General features: G+C 40.2%; 1 long non-coding RNA gene across 1 annotated transcript; it reads right to left on the bottom strand.

Moving 5' to 3' along the window:
- Positions 1 to 8,013: 8,013 nt before the first annotated feature.
- LOC145544625 (uncharacterized) lies at positions 8,014 to 10,668 on the bottom strand. The gene is made up of 3 exons (XR_014081493.1): positions 10,603 to 10,668; positions 8,288 to 8,505; positions 8,014 to 8,214 (listed from the first exon to the last, which is right to left on the bottom strand). It is a non-coding gene; the product is annotated as an uncharacterized LOC145544625 (long non-coding RNA).
- Positions 10,669 to 16,522: the final 5,854 nt, after the last annotated feature.

Below are 16,522 nucleotides of genomic sequence, written 5' to 3'. Positions count from 1 at the left end.
CTTTTTTGCATTGCTTTTTCTTGGGGATGGTCTTGATCCCTGTCTCCTGTACAATGTCATGAACCTCCGTCCATAGTTCATCAGGCATTCTGTCTATCAGATCTAGTCCCTTAAATCTATTTGTCACTTTCACTGTATAATCATAAGGGATTTGATTTAGGTCATACTTGAATGGTCTAGTGGTTTTCCCCACTTTCTTCAATTTAAGTCTGAATTTGGCAATAAGGAGTTCATGATCTGAGCCACAGTCAGCTCCCGGTCTTATTTTTGCTGACTGTATAGAGCTTCTCCATGTTTGGCTGCAAAGAATATAATCAGTCTGATTTCAGTGTTGACCATCTGGTGATGTCCATGTGTAGAGTCTTTTCTTGTGTTGTTGGAAGAAGGTGTTTGCTATGACCAATGCATTCTCTTGGAAAAACTCTATTAGCCTTTGCCCTGCTTCATTCTGTACTCCAAGGCCAAATTTGCCTGTTATTCCAGGTATTTCTTGACTTCCTACTTTTGCATTCCAGTCCCCTATAATAAAAAGGACCTCTGTTTTGTGTGTTAGTTCTAAAAGGTCTTGTAGGTCTTCATAGAACCGTTCAAGTTTAGCTTCTTCAGAATTACTGGTCAAGGCATAGACTTGGATTACCGTGATATTGAATGGTTTGCCTTGGAAACGAACAGAGATCATTTTGTCGTTTTTGAGATTGCATCCAAGTACTGCATTTCAGACTCTTTTGTTGACTATGATAGCTACTCCATTTCTTCTAAGGGATTCCTGCCCACAGTAGTAGGTATAATGGTCATCTGAGTTAAATTCACCCATTCTAGTCCATCTTAGTTTTCTGATTCCTAGAATGTCGACGTTCACTCTTGCCATCTCCTGTTTTACCACTTCCAATTTACCTTGATTCATGGACCTAACATTCCAGGTTCCTATGCAATATTGCTCTTTACTGCATCGGACCTTGCTTCTATCACCAGTCACATCAAAAATTGGGCCTTAGGAAATATTAGTATGAAAAAAGCTAGTTGAGGTGATGGAATTCCAGCTGAGCTATTTCAAGTCCTCAAAAATGATGCTGTTAAAGTTCTGCACTCAATATCTCAGCAAACTTGGAAAACTCAGAAGTGACCACAGGACTGGAAAAGGTCAGTTTTCTTTCTAATCCCAAAGAAGGGCAATGCCAAAGAATGTTCAAACTACCATAAATTTGCACTCATTTCACACGCTAGCAAGATTATGCTCAAAATCCTTCAAGCTAGGCTTCAGCAGTATGTGAACCTAGAACTTCCAGGTGTACAAGCTGGATTTAGAAAAGACAGAGACATCACTTTGCCAACAGAAGTCCATATAGTCAAAGCTATTGTTTTCCTTTAGTCATGTATAGATGTGAGAGTTGGATCATAAAAAAGGCTGAGAACTGAAGAATTGATGTTTTCAAATTGTGGTGCTGGAGAAGACTCTTGAGAGTTCCTTGGACCACAAGGAGATCAAACCAGTCTATCCAAAAGGAATTCAATCCTGGATATTCATTAGAAGGACTGGTGCCAGAGCTTCAATATTTTGGCCACCTGATGCAAAGTGTTGACTCACTGGAAAAGACCCTGATGCTGGCAAAGATTGAAAGCAAAAGGAGTAGATTGCTAAAGAGTATGAGATGGATAGCATCACTGACTCAATGGACATGAATTTGAACACACTCCAGGAGACAGTGGAGGATAGAGAAACCTGTTGTGCTGCAGACTGTGGAGTCACAAGGAGTCGAACATGATTTAGTGACTGAACAACAACAGCAACTTGTGACTCTTCATTGATATGATCCCTGGCTCTGCTTTCATATTTTGTCAATCAACGTCTTAATCTTTATGCTCCATGAGCACTAAAACTCTAAGTTTACCATATCATCATGCTAGCCTTCTCCTTGGTGACATTATGATGTTCCTCAGTATAGAATTAGTTTTCTACTTTTTTGCTTGGTACTTGTTATGTGCCTTCAGTTTGAGAAGATGGGATCTTTATTCAATTTGGGAAAATCCTCAGCTATCATCATCTCCATTACTGCTTGTCTGCCACTCTCTCAATTCTTTTCTGTTTGGATGCCCATGACTCTTCAGTTAGGATCTCAATCTTCTATGCCTCAGAGCTGCCCTTTCCAAGTTTTATCTTTTTGTGCTGCATTACTGGTTGATGCCTCAGTTATATTTTCCATTTCACCAATTCTTTCTGCAGCTAGTATTTGTCTGGAGTTTATCAAATTTATTGTTTTCATTTATTTGAGATACTGTTTCATATTTCTAAAATTGTAGTTAAATCTCTTTGCAAACAGATCCCTGGTGGCTCAGACGGTAATGAATCTGCCTGCAATGCAGGAGACCTGGGTTCAATCTCTGGGTTGGAAGATTCCCTGGAGAAGGGGAGGGCTACCCACTCCAGTATTCTTGCCTGGAGAATCCCAGGGACAGAGGAGCCTGGCAGGCTACAGTCCATGGGGTTGCAAAGAGTTGAACACCACTGAAGTGACTGAGCATGCCAACAGATACCCATTTTCATTTCTATTTAATCTGTCTTCTTTAAAATTTCCTATTCCCTGTTTCGGTTGTTATTCATATATTTTTATTACTTTGAGGATATCAAATATAATTTTAAACCTATTTACCAATTGTCCCATTATTTTCATTTTCTTCAGGATGTGCTCTTCCAAATATTGAATTTATTGGTTGCTCTTCTAGGTTTTCTCTCATATGTTCTGGAACTGGAGTTTTCAGGCTGATCTTGAAATCAGATCAGTGGGGTTTGTTACTTTTACTTTCTGTCCCTCTGTTCTCATCCCTCCTTAGTTAGGCCTTTGAGGTTACCTCTGTCCAGTCACCCAGATTCTTCAGTCCACAATTAGGTATTCAATGGGTGCTGTGGCACTTTAGTCTCATGATGAAAATAAGGATGAAAACAGATGGTGCCCCTGAGTCAGTGAGGGTTGTGAGGCCGTGTTGGCTGGAAATGGTCATTTCCAGCCTCTTAGGAACAAAATTTTATGCAAATAATAGCCCTAGATAGAGGACACCATTGAGAAAAGAGGACTGTGACAGGGGATTCCACTCAAGTAATACTTCTGGCTGCTCTCCCATCCTGTCACTCACTCCTCCCCAGGAGAGGACTGACTTATTTGTTTAGAGAGTTTTTGCGACGGAATGCGTATATGAACTGTAGGCTCTCCTGGGCATTTTGGGAGGACTGCCTGCACACAGGAGTGAGAGAATTTTCATCAGCCCTCTGAGCCAAGATACAATCTCTGCTGTGCCTTTGCAGAGGAGCGAGCAGTTTTGCATTACTCTCTGTTATTGGGTGGGTCAATCTGTCGAATTCAGGGAAGTGTTACCAAGTCCAATGGGCTCTACAGCTAACCTACATCGGTTTAGCTTTATCTGTAATAAAACATGCATTTTGATCTCTGTCTTCCTGACTCTTCCTCTCTTTGTCTCTCAATTGGTTCTGAACTCGAAGAGGAAATGGGATGCTATCTGCTGAGCTTGCTTGCAGCCCAGCAGCTGGTTGTGGCCTTTTTCACTGGCAGGCCCCTGTTTCAAGGCTGGCTTTCATGATCAGTCTTGTATGAGGCATTCTTCATCTCTGTTTACTCGCAGAAGTAGGAATTCCTGGACTCCTCTGCTGGCATCCACAGCCCATGAGCACCCAGACCCAAAGCTTCTGGATGAGACCTGAAAGACTGATGTTACTTGTTTGCTTTTAGGCTGCAGAAATATCTGATTTGTATTTGAGAGCTGCTATGCCCTTTGGGCTTGGTTTATTCACATTTGTATTTTGTTATTTATTGCTACAGTTTAATAGTGGGGTGGCTGGCTAGTGGGTGGCCATGGGGTCTTACAATTCCACCTCAGCAGCTCATCCCCCCATGTGACATGCCTTTGCCTCCCCTTTCTCTTTGTGACCTAATTGTCTTTTGACACTCAGCTCTGGTGCCCACCCTCCTTTTCTCTTAGGAAACTTAACACTGCAAACTTCACTTACCACCTGGAAACGATCTTGTTATGTGTCTTCTTCATTAGACTATAAGCTCCTCCAGAGCCAATATGGTATCCTCTACATTTTTCTGACTCCAGCATGGGTCTGGTGCCTGGCACAAAACCATCTTTAAAAAATGCTTGTTGACTTATCCCTGCAGTAAATGTGCAATTGTGTGTTTGCACAGACAGATCATACATAGTATTCATGTGCTCATTTTTTCACTTTCACTGGACTGTTACTTTCACTCCCTCCTTTCCATTCCCATCAATGCTGCCTTAATTCAAGGATTTATCCTATTTGAAAAGCAGCTTGATAGATTGAAAAAACCCATGGATTTTGGAGCCCCATTGTGTGACTTTGTTCATTTTATTAACTTCTATGGATATCTATTTTCTTGTCTATAAAATGGGGCTAACAGGATATATTTTGGGTGATTTGAGAAGTTTTAATGGCTGAATCACAGAGTAGGCAATGAGCCTGTGCTTCTTGCTATTGTGTCCCTCCCCAGGCTTCATGTATTGATTGATGTAATGATCTTCTAACAGAAATACACTTTGTATGAGTTCAGAAATTCCCTATGATCTTGATCTTTCCTCATAAACATAATCAGAGGTGGCTGCTCTGAGTCTATCTTGTCATGTTGATTAGTACCCATTAGGTGCTAGTAGTAAAGAACGCGCCTGCCAATGCAGGAGACACAAGAGATGTAGGTTCAATCCCTGGGTCAGGAAGATCCCCTGAAGCGATGAAATGGCAACCCTCTCCAGAATTCTTGCCTGGAGAATCCCATGGACAGAGGAGCCTGGCAGGCTACAGTCCATGGGGTCACAAAGATTTGGACACAAATGAGCACACACATTGACGCAGATGATGCAGGCTTTTTCCTTGTGAAAGATATAGCATACTTCCAACAGAATTCTAAAATATAATGCATATTGGAATCTTAGACTTGGAAGCTTGAGAATATAACACTTTACCACTACTTCAAATAAGGAATCATGATAGAAGAATCCTTGTTATAGTGTTATTTCCGTATGGGCAAGTCATGCTATAAGAAAAATAGGCAAGTTGTATGTACTTGAAGAAGGGCTGAAGTGAACTTTTTCAAATCCAGGAGCTATATATCTTTCCCCTAGTTTCCTTCCACATAAAAGACATTTCAGGGATGGTTTTATTTAATTCTTTAATCTTCTTCATGTCGTTGTTTGCTCTCTCTGAGTAGAAAGAGGGAATGAAATTCATTTGCTTAATTCTCATTAATGTGTTAGAGGAGTGGAATGGGATAAGGTTTGTTCATCCTCATTGCTTCCTTTTTCTGGGCTGGAGGCCATAAGGCACTTGGCTTCTAGAGCTCAAGCTGTTCTGTTCTTCAAATATCCCCTGACAATCAGTTTATTGAGTGATCCTGATGTTGCTCCAGGGATGAGTTGACAATTACAGACCCACCAGGAAGCAAAAAGGTGGCAAGAACAGCAGTTACTCTACAATGGTGAGGAATCAGGGATTTGTCAGAATATGGGTGTGAGGCGAGAGTGAGAAAGAACAGAGTGTGTGTGTGTGTGTGTGTGTGTGTGTGTGTGGTTTCAGCAGTGAGGAAAGGTTAACTTTGATGTTTAGATGTACTTAAAATATGATTCTTCTCCATAATAAGCATAGTTTTAGAAATTGGAGAAAGAGAGGGGAGAAAACGTGTAAAGAAAGAAAGAACACTGGGACAATGGCCTTTGAATGGGACCCCTTCTACTAAGATTAAAAGCATGAGCCACTCCTCTTTCTGCAGACACCACATGTGAGTGTGACTATCAGAGCGGACGAGACAGAACATATTTTACTTTGAACGCTGAGTTGAAGCCAAACTTATAAGACTGGCCTGAAGATTGTTCAGTTTTTAGAATTTCTGTTTCTCATGCAATATGTATCTCCTTTGGATTCTCTAAGTGATGATAACTGGGAGGAGGTCAGGGAAGGGGGCCATTATTTTTGAAGTGATTTGACTTTCTGCTGTTTTCCATAACTGATTGGATAGGATTTGCACTAAACAGCAACTTTCAGGCAAATGATATTTTGCTACTAGTTCTACTGGGCATTTAAGAACAGTAAGGGAAGAAAATCTGGTTATGTTTCTCTCCTCAATTAACATATTAGTGAATCTTTTCTGTGTGTCCATCAAGAAAGCAATTTTAAAGATCCATAAGTAAGCAGAGCAGGTGGATATGGGATGTTACCCATCTAAGCTTGAGCAGTTTATGTTTGTTTATTTCTTCTTTATGATACAATCATATCATATGTGATTTAAATAATAAGGAGGAGCTATGACACCTCCAAGGTGTTGCTTAGCAAGAAACACTTCCCCAGATTGTTTGGGTTAAAACTAAAGGTAAAACAAGTATATTAGGATCCAACTTTTGGAGTGAAATTCCAATGAGTGATTTGTTTCATTCTGTATTTCATCTCCTCTTATTTGAGTAGGTCAAGGAAATTAGGTAGTTGTTATTTTTTCTCTTTTAAGAAGACCACCTAATAACACACCATCAAGCTGATGTAGAGAAAGCTACTTAATGCTATCGTATGTGTTTTTAAACAGATTATTACATTTGAAAGTGGAATTTAAAAGATACACTTTCTTCTTTTGATTTCATTTTAATAAATTGTGTTTTCTGAGAACTAAGAACAATGTCTAATTTTATGAGAACATTTTGTTTAAAATCAGATCTAAATCCCAGACATACTAATAGCAACTGCACACAGCCTTTTGCATAGCTCCTGAGAATATTAAAGCATTCCACACCAAATTTCTATGTTAAAGGCTTGTCAATAGGATTAAATTCAACTCAGAGCAAGGTGGCAAAAATATGTCATCTAGTAGTTATAAAACAGCATGAGTGCAAATGGACTCCATCCAGTTCTGATGTAAATTATAAACAATTAAAAGTACATGAGTTACAATGCCCAGAGCTGAGAGCTGAGGACATTACTGCACACTTGAGATAACTTTGGGAACTGAAGAAGCAATTGTTTCACAGTATGACATGAAAATAACAGACAATATTTGCGTCTGCAGAGTCAAGTGCAATCTTGTGTGTGGCTTTATCATGTAGAGGATTTTTTTTTTCTTAGCAAGCTTCTAGGAACATGAATGATGCATAATGGCAGTGGTGAATAGTTTTTGGAATAGATTAGTAGGTGACGTCACAGATAAAGGACTATTTATCACCATAATTTAACACAAGATGCAACACAATGGCTTGATGGATGCATTTTATGGTTTTCAGCCAATCACAATAATGGGCCTATTGACTAAAGTTTTATGTGTCCTTTATACATCCTTCATATTTTAGAAAAAAAAACAACAAAAAACGGGGACCATGCTGGGGAAGGATGAGTGATAATTCAGAAAGGGCCAGCCCTTTGTGGAATATGTTTTTACCACCTCAAGCCTCAGCCTCTGAGGCTCTGTACTCAAACTGCCAAAGGCCAAGGGCAGAGCCAATGCTACATTAAAGAAAGCATCTGAGGTGAGAGAGAACGCTGCTCTCTCCCCAAATGAGGTCAATCAGCAGGGAGCAGAGTCATTTGGGGAGTTGAATCACTATCACTTCTCTGATATTTTTCCCTAAACAAGGGGAAGGGTGCAGGTTGGGGAGAATGATACCTCTCAGATCTTTCAGAGTATATCTTAGCTAGTAGGGTCTCAAAAGATGACAAAGGAGGTCAGAAAATACACCTTTAGAGAAAACAGAAGTAGTCATGTCAAATCAGAAGATTTGCTTAAAGATGGGGAATATCTTTTGTTTTCTTTGCTGCCCACCCCACCACAAAACACACTTAGAGATAAATTTTTTTACACTGATTTTCATGAACTTTTTGGCTATTGTAAGGGAGGGGTAATATTTTCTTCTTATTATTTTTAAAATAATTCACTTGAGGGTAGCTGGAAAGCCACATACTCCAACATTCTTTCCTGTACAAAGAGGAACACAGGGAGTAGAGAGGTTGTGTATGATGTGATTAATGTTTAATTATTTCTTTCACAGAGAACCAGCGTAATTTGTTTTTTACTTAAATACAGAAAGCAAGAAACAGGATTACATAATTTGATGATGACAGTTACCCTGACAATAGGTAGGGTCCTCAGTCTCAAAGCGTGTACCCATCTCTTGCTGCTTGTTTTCTCCCTTATCTGCAAAGTGAGGGTGATACTATTACCACATAGGAAGGTTGAGAGGGTTAAAAAGGGTGAAGTAGCATAAACAATGAATATATTACACATACCTTTTTTGTTGATTGTCCAAGTTTTACCACAGTTCCCAACAACTTCTGTGCTGTGGTACAGGGGTGGAGAGAGAAACAGATGGCACAGGGCAGCTGGGTACCAACCCTGGATCCTGATTATGAGATCCGAAATATCAGGGAAGGTTTAACCTCTGTCAATCTGAGTTTCCACTTTTGTAAAATGGAGTTGACATTAGTAATTGCCTCATTTGACTACTCTGAAAATTAAATATGTTAATGAATGTCAAGGAATTGGCTATAATAAGTAATAAATAAGTAGAAGGCATTATTACAATGACTCTTGCTCTTAGATTCTTTTAGGAGTAGCTTCTTGGTTCAGCTCTCCTAGTGAATATATTTTTTCCAGCTTTATTGAGATAGGACTGACACATAACATTGTGTTAAGGATGCACAATGTGTTGATTTGACATACTTATTTACTGCAAAATGATTATCACCATAGCTAACACCACCATCATCTCACGTAATTACCATTTTTTGTGGTAAGAACATTTAAGATCTACTCTTTTAGCAACCGGAGAAGGAAGTGGCAACCCACTCCAGTACTCTTGCCTGGAAAATCCCATGGCCGGGGGAGCTGGTGGACTGCAGTCCATGGGGTCGTTCAGGGTTGGACACGACTGAGCAACTTCACTTTCACTTTTCACCTTCATGCATTGGAGAAGGAAATGGCAACCCACTCCAGTGTTCTTGCCTGGCGAATCCCAGGGACGGGGGAGCCTGGTGGGCTGCCGTCTATGGGGTCGCACAGAGTCGGACACGACTGAAGCGACACAGCAGCAGTAGCAGCAGCAGCTTTTAGCAACTTTTAACTGTACAATACTGTGTTATTAATGATAATCATTATGCTGTATGTTAGATCCTCAGAACTTATCATTGTGAATATTTTTAACAGTGTAGGTTATATATTTGTACATGCTATTTGTTTTTACTTTTCACTTGCACAGTCTGAACTGTGACTGGAATAACATCTGTCTAAATGGACTTGAGTAAACTCCGGGAGTTGGTGATGGACAGGGAGTCCTGGTGTGCTGTGATTCTTGGGTCACAGAGTCGGATACGACTGAGTGACTGAACTGAACTGAAATGGACTTGAGTGAAGATGGAAATTTTTCTTTATGAGTAGTGAGCAGAGGAATAAATACCTTATTTTTCTATCTATCCGACTCAGTGATTGAACTGAACTGAAATGGACTTGAGTGAAGATGGAAATTTTTCTTTATGAGTAGTGGGCAGAGGAATAAATACCTTATTTTTCTATCTATCTATCCATTCTATCTATCCATTCATTCCCCATCTAAATTTTTGAAATCATTACGTTATGTAGGGGACCAGATGGCTCAGGAAATTTGTAACCCTTATGCTTTCATTGGCAAAGTGCTTTTAAATTAAAAATCTCAAGCATCTTACCAAAATTAGGTCATAGCTCATTGGAATTAACCTGAAATCCTTGGTTCAATTCAACTCTCTGAGGCTAATTAGCAAAAGCATTTCTTACTCTTGTCCTTTTGGTGGCTTCTAGAAATGGTTACCCTTTGTTTCCAAAGAGTTTGTGCATTTGCACCATAACCAGTTTGTGTTCTGGAGTAGGAAATGGCAACCCACTCCAGTGTTCTTGCCAGGAATATCCTGTGGACAGAGGAGCCTGGCCGGCTATAGTCTGTGGGGTCACAAAATGTTGGACACGACTGAGAGGCTGAGCATACACTTTGTATTTGAACTTTGGTTTCACCGGGAAGTATAGAATAGAAGTAGACAAAAGTTGAAAGGTAAAAAGAAAAAAGAAACATAAAATAGGTATTCAATATGTTGAAGAAGAAAATTCCTGGGCAGGAAATGAGAAATAATGCATGTGTCATCATATAGATGCCAGGGTTTTATTGATTATATTGAGTGTGAAATAAAGTTTAAAGCAAATTTGAGATTTTAACCCGGGGAGGCATACATGACTCCTCAGACTTAGTGGAATGAAATTTCATGATACCAGTTCCCGGTAAAGGAAAGTAGTACCAGTGTTTGAAGAGAAATTGCATGAAGAAAGGGAGACACAATGCCAAAAGATGTTCTAGAAAATCAGTGAAACTGTATTATATTAAAAGTAAAAAAGGGGAGAGAGAGAAATAAAAACAGTATCAATGGGAGAATGTAGATACAGCATTCAGGTGGAGCATTCAGATGCAGCATTCAGCAACTGGATCAGAAACAAGTTGTTTTTGGTGATAGTGGAAGTTGACTATTTCTCACTCAGTGCTCACTCATCTCTGAGTAGAACAGGTGAAACATTCTCGACTTACCCGACACTTCACTTCACTGCTTGTGGCTAAGTCTTGCTGAATGTGTGCTTAGTTGCTCAGTCGTGTCCTACTCTTTGTGACCTCACAGACTGTAGCCCACGAGGTTCCTCTGTCCATGGAATTCTCCAGGCAAGAGTACTGGAGTGGGTTGCTATGCCCTCCTCCAGGGGATCTTCCCAACCCAGGGATCAAACCCAGGTTGCAGGTGGATTCCTTACCATCTGAGCCACCAGGGAAGCCTGTTAAGTCTTGCTAGGCTAAACCATTTTCATTTTGGGATAGACCAGGGAAAGATCTAGTGAACCTGGGTTTCAACAACACTTTTGGTAAAATCTATGGTGAGCTTTGTGAACCAAAGTGCTAAAATGTGGGTAGGGTAATAAATTAATACATTTGTAACCATTTAATCACATGCCAAAGAGTGCTACCTAATGAAGCATGGTTTGTCTCCAGAGAATTAACTGGGTTTGTGCTTCTTCCAGTAATCTTATGTTGTTCCATATTTTGAATAATGGCTTTGGTGATGACATAGATGGCTTCTTGTTTGATTGGTAGATGACAGGAAAAAGGTAGGGAACTCATTTATGTGCTTCTTGATCAGGAAAGTCTGGAACTGTTGCAACCATGGGTCAAATATAATGAAGTAGAATCCAAAATAGATAAATATAAAGTTATACATGTAGGACCTCCAGGTCTCTCTGCTGTAGTACATAATACACAAAATGAAGCCAGACCCTAGCAGCACACTTTTAAAGACTCAGTACTCAACTGATTCTGAAAACCCACCATATGTCAATGCTATGATGCAACTACTAGAAAAACTGTGTGATTCATACACATTTAAGTAGTATCAGTACCAGTGAGATGACAGATTCACTGTGCACTGTGATGGTCAGATCAGACTCAGAGAATTTTGAATGGTTCATTTTAGAATCCATATTTTTAAAAGGCATTGACGAATTGATATATATCCAGAATTACTGTCTGTGACTATAGGAGGAAGAATGTAAAATGAGAGGTGACGTGTGTAGTGTGAAGGAGTATCAGGAAGATGCTGCTAAAGCTGGATAGGGCTAGAAGAGTGGACAGGGGCTGTACCTTTTGTTAGAAGCGCTATGAAGAACTTATGATTATGAATCCATTTAGGTGCTGAACTAGCAACTTTTGATGTTCTCACAACTCCAAGATTCAGAAATCTCACAAAATACAGCACTGAATGAGTCATGGATTTGCAATTTGATATGAAGATATGAAATATCTTAGGGCTTCTCTGGTGGCTCAGATGGTAAAGTAACTGCCTGCAATACAGGAGACCCAGGTTTGATCTCTGGGTCTGGAAGATCCCCTGGAGAAGGGAATGACTACACACTCCAGTATTCTTGCCTGGAGAATTCCATGGACAGAGGAGCCTGGTGGGCTACAGTCCATGGGATCTCAAAGAATTGAAGATGACTGAACGACTAACACACACATAGATATCTTAAAGATAGATACCTTAAAGTATCTTATAAATATCTTAAAGATATGAAGTAAATAGAGATACCATTTGGCTTGCCAAAAATCCTTCAGTCTAAATCTCTGCTTCTCCACCAAGTGTTTTACAGTGCCTTTCTACACAACCTGTTTCAAAGCAGTACAAAAAGAAAAAGGTCCTCAGATGGTAATTAGCTTCTGAAGTTTAGTTTGGAGTTTGAATGAGTTTCCTCGCTGTCAGGAGGGGCTTTCAGGCTGATACCTGGATCTATCCTGAATATTCCAAATCCTCTGCATGGTTTCAGAGATGACCCAACTCCCCACTTCATTTGACTCTTACTGAGCACATTCTGATTTCAGTGTCAACCATCTGGTGATGTCCACGTGTAGAGTCTTCCCTTGTGTTGTTGGAAGAGGGTGTTTGCTATGACCAGTGCAATCTCTTGGCAGAACTCTATTAGCCTTTGCCCTGCTTCATTCTGTACTCCAAGGCCAAATTTGCCTGTTACTCCAGGTGTTTCTTGACTTCCTACTTTTGCATTCCAGTCCCCTATAATGAAAAGGAGATCTTTTTTGGGTGTTAGTTCTAGAAGTTCTTGTTGGTCTTCATAGAACTGTTCAACTTCAGCTTCTTCAGCATTACTGGTCAGGGCATAGACTTGAATTACCGTGATATTGAATGGTTTGCCTTGGAAACGAACAGAGATCATTCTGTCATTTTTGAGATTGCATCCAAGTACTGCATTTCAGACTCTTTTGTTGACTAGGATGGCTACTCCATTTCTTCTAAGGGATTCCTGCCCACAGTAGTAGGTATAATGGTCATCTGAGTTAAATTCACCCATTCCAGTCCATCTTAGTTCGCTGATTCCTAGAATGTTGATGTTCACTCTTGTCATCTCCTGTTTGACCACTTCCAATTTGCTTTGACTTGTGGACCTAACATTCCAAGTTCTTATGCAACATTGCCCTTTGCAGCATTGAACCTTGCTTCTATCACTAGTCTCATCCACAACTGGGTATTGTTTTTGCTTTGGCTCCATCCCTTCATTCTTTCTGGAGTTATTTCTCCACTGATCTCCAGTAGCAAATTGGGCACCTACCGACTTGGGGAGTTCATCTTTCAGTGTCCTATCCTTTTGCCTTTTCATACTGTTCATGGGGTTCTCAAGACAAGAATACTGAAGTGGTTTGCCATTCCGTTCTCCAGTGGACCACATTCTGTCAGACCTCTCCACCATGACCTGTCCATCTTGGGTGGCCCCACATGGCATGCCTTAGTTTCATTGAGTTAGACAAGGCTGTGGTCCATGTGATCAGATTGGCTACTTGTCTGTGATTGTAGTTTCAGTCTGTCTGCCCTCTGATGCCCTGTCTCAGTGCCTACTGTCTTACTTGGGTTTCTCTTACCTTGGACATGGGGTATCTCTTCATAGCTTCTCCAGCAAAGCATAGCCGCTGCTCCTTACTTTGGACGTTGGGTAGCTCCTCTTGGCCACCGCCCCTGACCTTGGACGTTGGGTAGCTCCTCTCGGCTATGGTTTTTCCAGTGGTCATGTATGGATGTGAGAGCTGGACTATAAAGAAAGCTGAGCACAGAAGAATTGATGCTTTTGAACTGTGGTGTTGAAGAAGACTCTTGAGAGTCCCTTGGACTGCAAGGAGATCCAACCAGTCCATCCTAAAGGAAATCAGTCCTGAATATACATTGGAGGGACTGATGTGAAGATGAAACTCCAGTACTTTGGCCACCTGATGCGAAGAGCTGACTCATTGGAAAAGACCCTGATGTTGGGAAAGATTGAGGGCAGGAGGAGAAGGGGACAACAGAGGATGAGATGGTTGGATGGCATCACCAACTCAATGGACATGGGCTTGGGTGGACTCCAGGAGTTGGTGATGGACAGGGAGGCCTGGTGTGCTGCGGTTCATGGGGTCTCAAAGAGTCGGACACGACTGAGCAACTGAACTGAACTGAGCCCATTCTGTTGACCAAGCCTTCTTAGGTGTGAGGAGTACAAACATTGACCATGCAGACAGTACAGTAGCTCACAGTTATGTGCAATTTCTCTGTTGCTTTCAGCCATGAACAATGATTTTTTTATAAGCAAGAATCTTTTGGATTGAGATCATCTTCATTCATGATATCTTTTTTTTCAAATTTAAGTAATGTTGTTTTGTTTATTTTTTTCTAAAAGAAGCAATGCTTCATTATATTTTTCTATGTCTGGCTTTTGAATGATTTGTCTGGCTTTTAGTTTGATTTTCAAAATCAAGTGTTAGTGTGTCAAAGGCCAGAACTGTTTTTGAATCCTCAGAGCTTGCCACAATATTGGCAATAATGAACACTTGTTGGATTTAAATATTTATTGATGATCAGATCAAAGGACATTAAGGAAATATGGCAAATAAATACCACAAGTGATCCTGTATTGGATCCTGGGCCAATAAAAGTGCATTAGAGGGACAGTTGGTGAAGTCTGAAGATGGTCTGTCCATTAGATAGTGGTTTAGAATTTTAATATTAATTTTCTGATTTTGATAGTTGGACTTTGGCTATTAGCATTTATTAATATTGTAAATCTATTTCTATTTGGAGGCTCTGGATGAAGGGTATAGGGGATCCTTTGTATTGTTTTTGCAAATGGTTTGTACATTTGAAAAAATGAAATAATAAAAATAAAAGAGAAAAATGTTTTTGCTGATGTCTTAGTGGTCATTAACAATAGAACAGGGCAATATAAGTTGTGATTTTTCTAAGACCTGTGTATTTATAGGAGAATAGGAAGTGGTCCTGCATTGTGCATAAATCATGATCAGGTTCTAAGGTACTGTTGCTGAGCATCACTTGAGATGAGCAGTATCAGATCACAGGAAAGTGATGGCTGGGGAGAAGGCCATTTGTCCATCTGAACTTCAAAACTCTGTCAGCCAAACTGATGTGGAATGAATTCTATGCTTAATTCTATAGAAAGTAGCCTAAAAGATGACTTCAAGCTGACTAGGATTTAATTTTCAATGCTAACCTTCAATTAATTTGTAGCTTTTTTGGCACTCGGTTTGCTGGAATGGCTGTAATTATGTTGTTTTCTGAACGGTGAATTCATTCAGGGCATATTCTCCAGACTGTTTATACAGCTGGAAAATAGCAATGGTAATAGATGAGGGGAAAGAAGTTAATAAGGAACTTACTTTAAAAATTCAGTTATCTGTGTGTGTATTTTTAAGTGTCTCATGAGCCATCATTGGGTTCAGTTCAGTTCAGTTCAGTCGCTCAGTCATGTCCGACTCTTTGCGACCCCATGAACCGCAGCATGCCAGGCCTCCCTGTCCATCACCAACTCCCGGAGTCCACCCAAACCCATGTCCATTGAGTCGGTGATGCCATCCAATCATCTCATCCTCTTGTCATCCCCTTCTTCTCATGCCCTCAATCTTTCCCAGCATCAGGGTCTTTTCCAATGAGTCAGCTCTTCGCATCAGGTGGCCAAAGTATTGGAGTTTCAGCTTCAACATCAGACTCTCCAAGGAACATGCAGGACTGATCTCCTTTAGGATGGACTGGTTGGATCTCCTTGCTGTCCAGGGGACTCTCAAGAGTCTTCTCCAACACCACAGTTCAAAAGCATCAATTCTTTGGCACTCAGCTTTCTTTATAGTCCAACTCTCACATCCATGCATGACTACTGGAAAAGCCATAGCCTTGACTAGACAGACCTTTGTTGGCAAAGTAATGTCTCTGCTTTTTAATATACTGTCTAGGTTGGTCATAACTTTCCTACCAAGGAGTAAGCGTCTTTTAATTTCATGGCTGCAGTCACCATCTGCAGTGATTTTGGAGCCCAGAAAAATAAAGTCTCTCACTCTTTCCACTGTTTACCCATCTATTTGCCATGAAGTAGCTTAAACTAAATTTTTCATGGTCACCATTTTAAATGAGTTAGTAATAAAATTGCTAGATGTTTTAATATTTTAAATGCTATCTTGAAAATGAATGCATACTTAACATGGCAAAGGAGGCAGCTTAATACCTTTTTAATACTCAGTTCACCATTTGCTGAAGAAAGCCATGCTGGTTTTCCATTAAGGAAACCAAGCCTGTCATCTACCAATTTCTCTGTTACCAGAGCTGCTGTGTTTTCTGAAATTCTTTCCATGATCAATTCAAATCCAGAAAGGATATTTTAGCTGATGAGTCACAAAAGTTGGCTATTGGGTGAGTGAGAAAACTTGCAGAGGATCTTTTGAGTTTTGCAAGACATCCTCTCACAACCTATCTCCTGTTTAGACAGAAGAGCACTTTTTAACAGAGCAGATTTCCTTTTGATCATGAATGTACACAGTGTGGTTTGAAACCTTGTCTTTACCAAATTACTGACACCAGAGTCACCATTTAGAGTAAGGTTGATTCTTTCACTGCCAGTAAAATACAGACTGCTGGACCCAA

Source organism: Giraffa tippelskirchi, chromosome 4, assembly GCF_054371585.1.
Source record: "Giraffa tippelskirchi isolate mGirTip1 chromosome 4, T2T-mGirTip1v1.2.pri, whole genome shotgun sequence".
NCBI lineage: Eukaryota > Metazoa > Chordata > Mammalia > Artiodactyla > Giraffidae > Giraffa > Giraffa tippelskirchi.
This window is presented reverse-complemented; position numbering and strand designations above follow the sequence as displayed.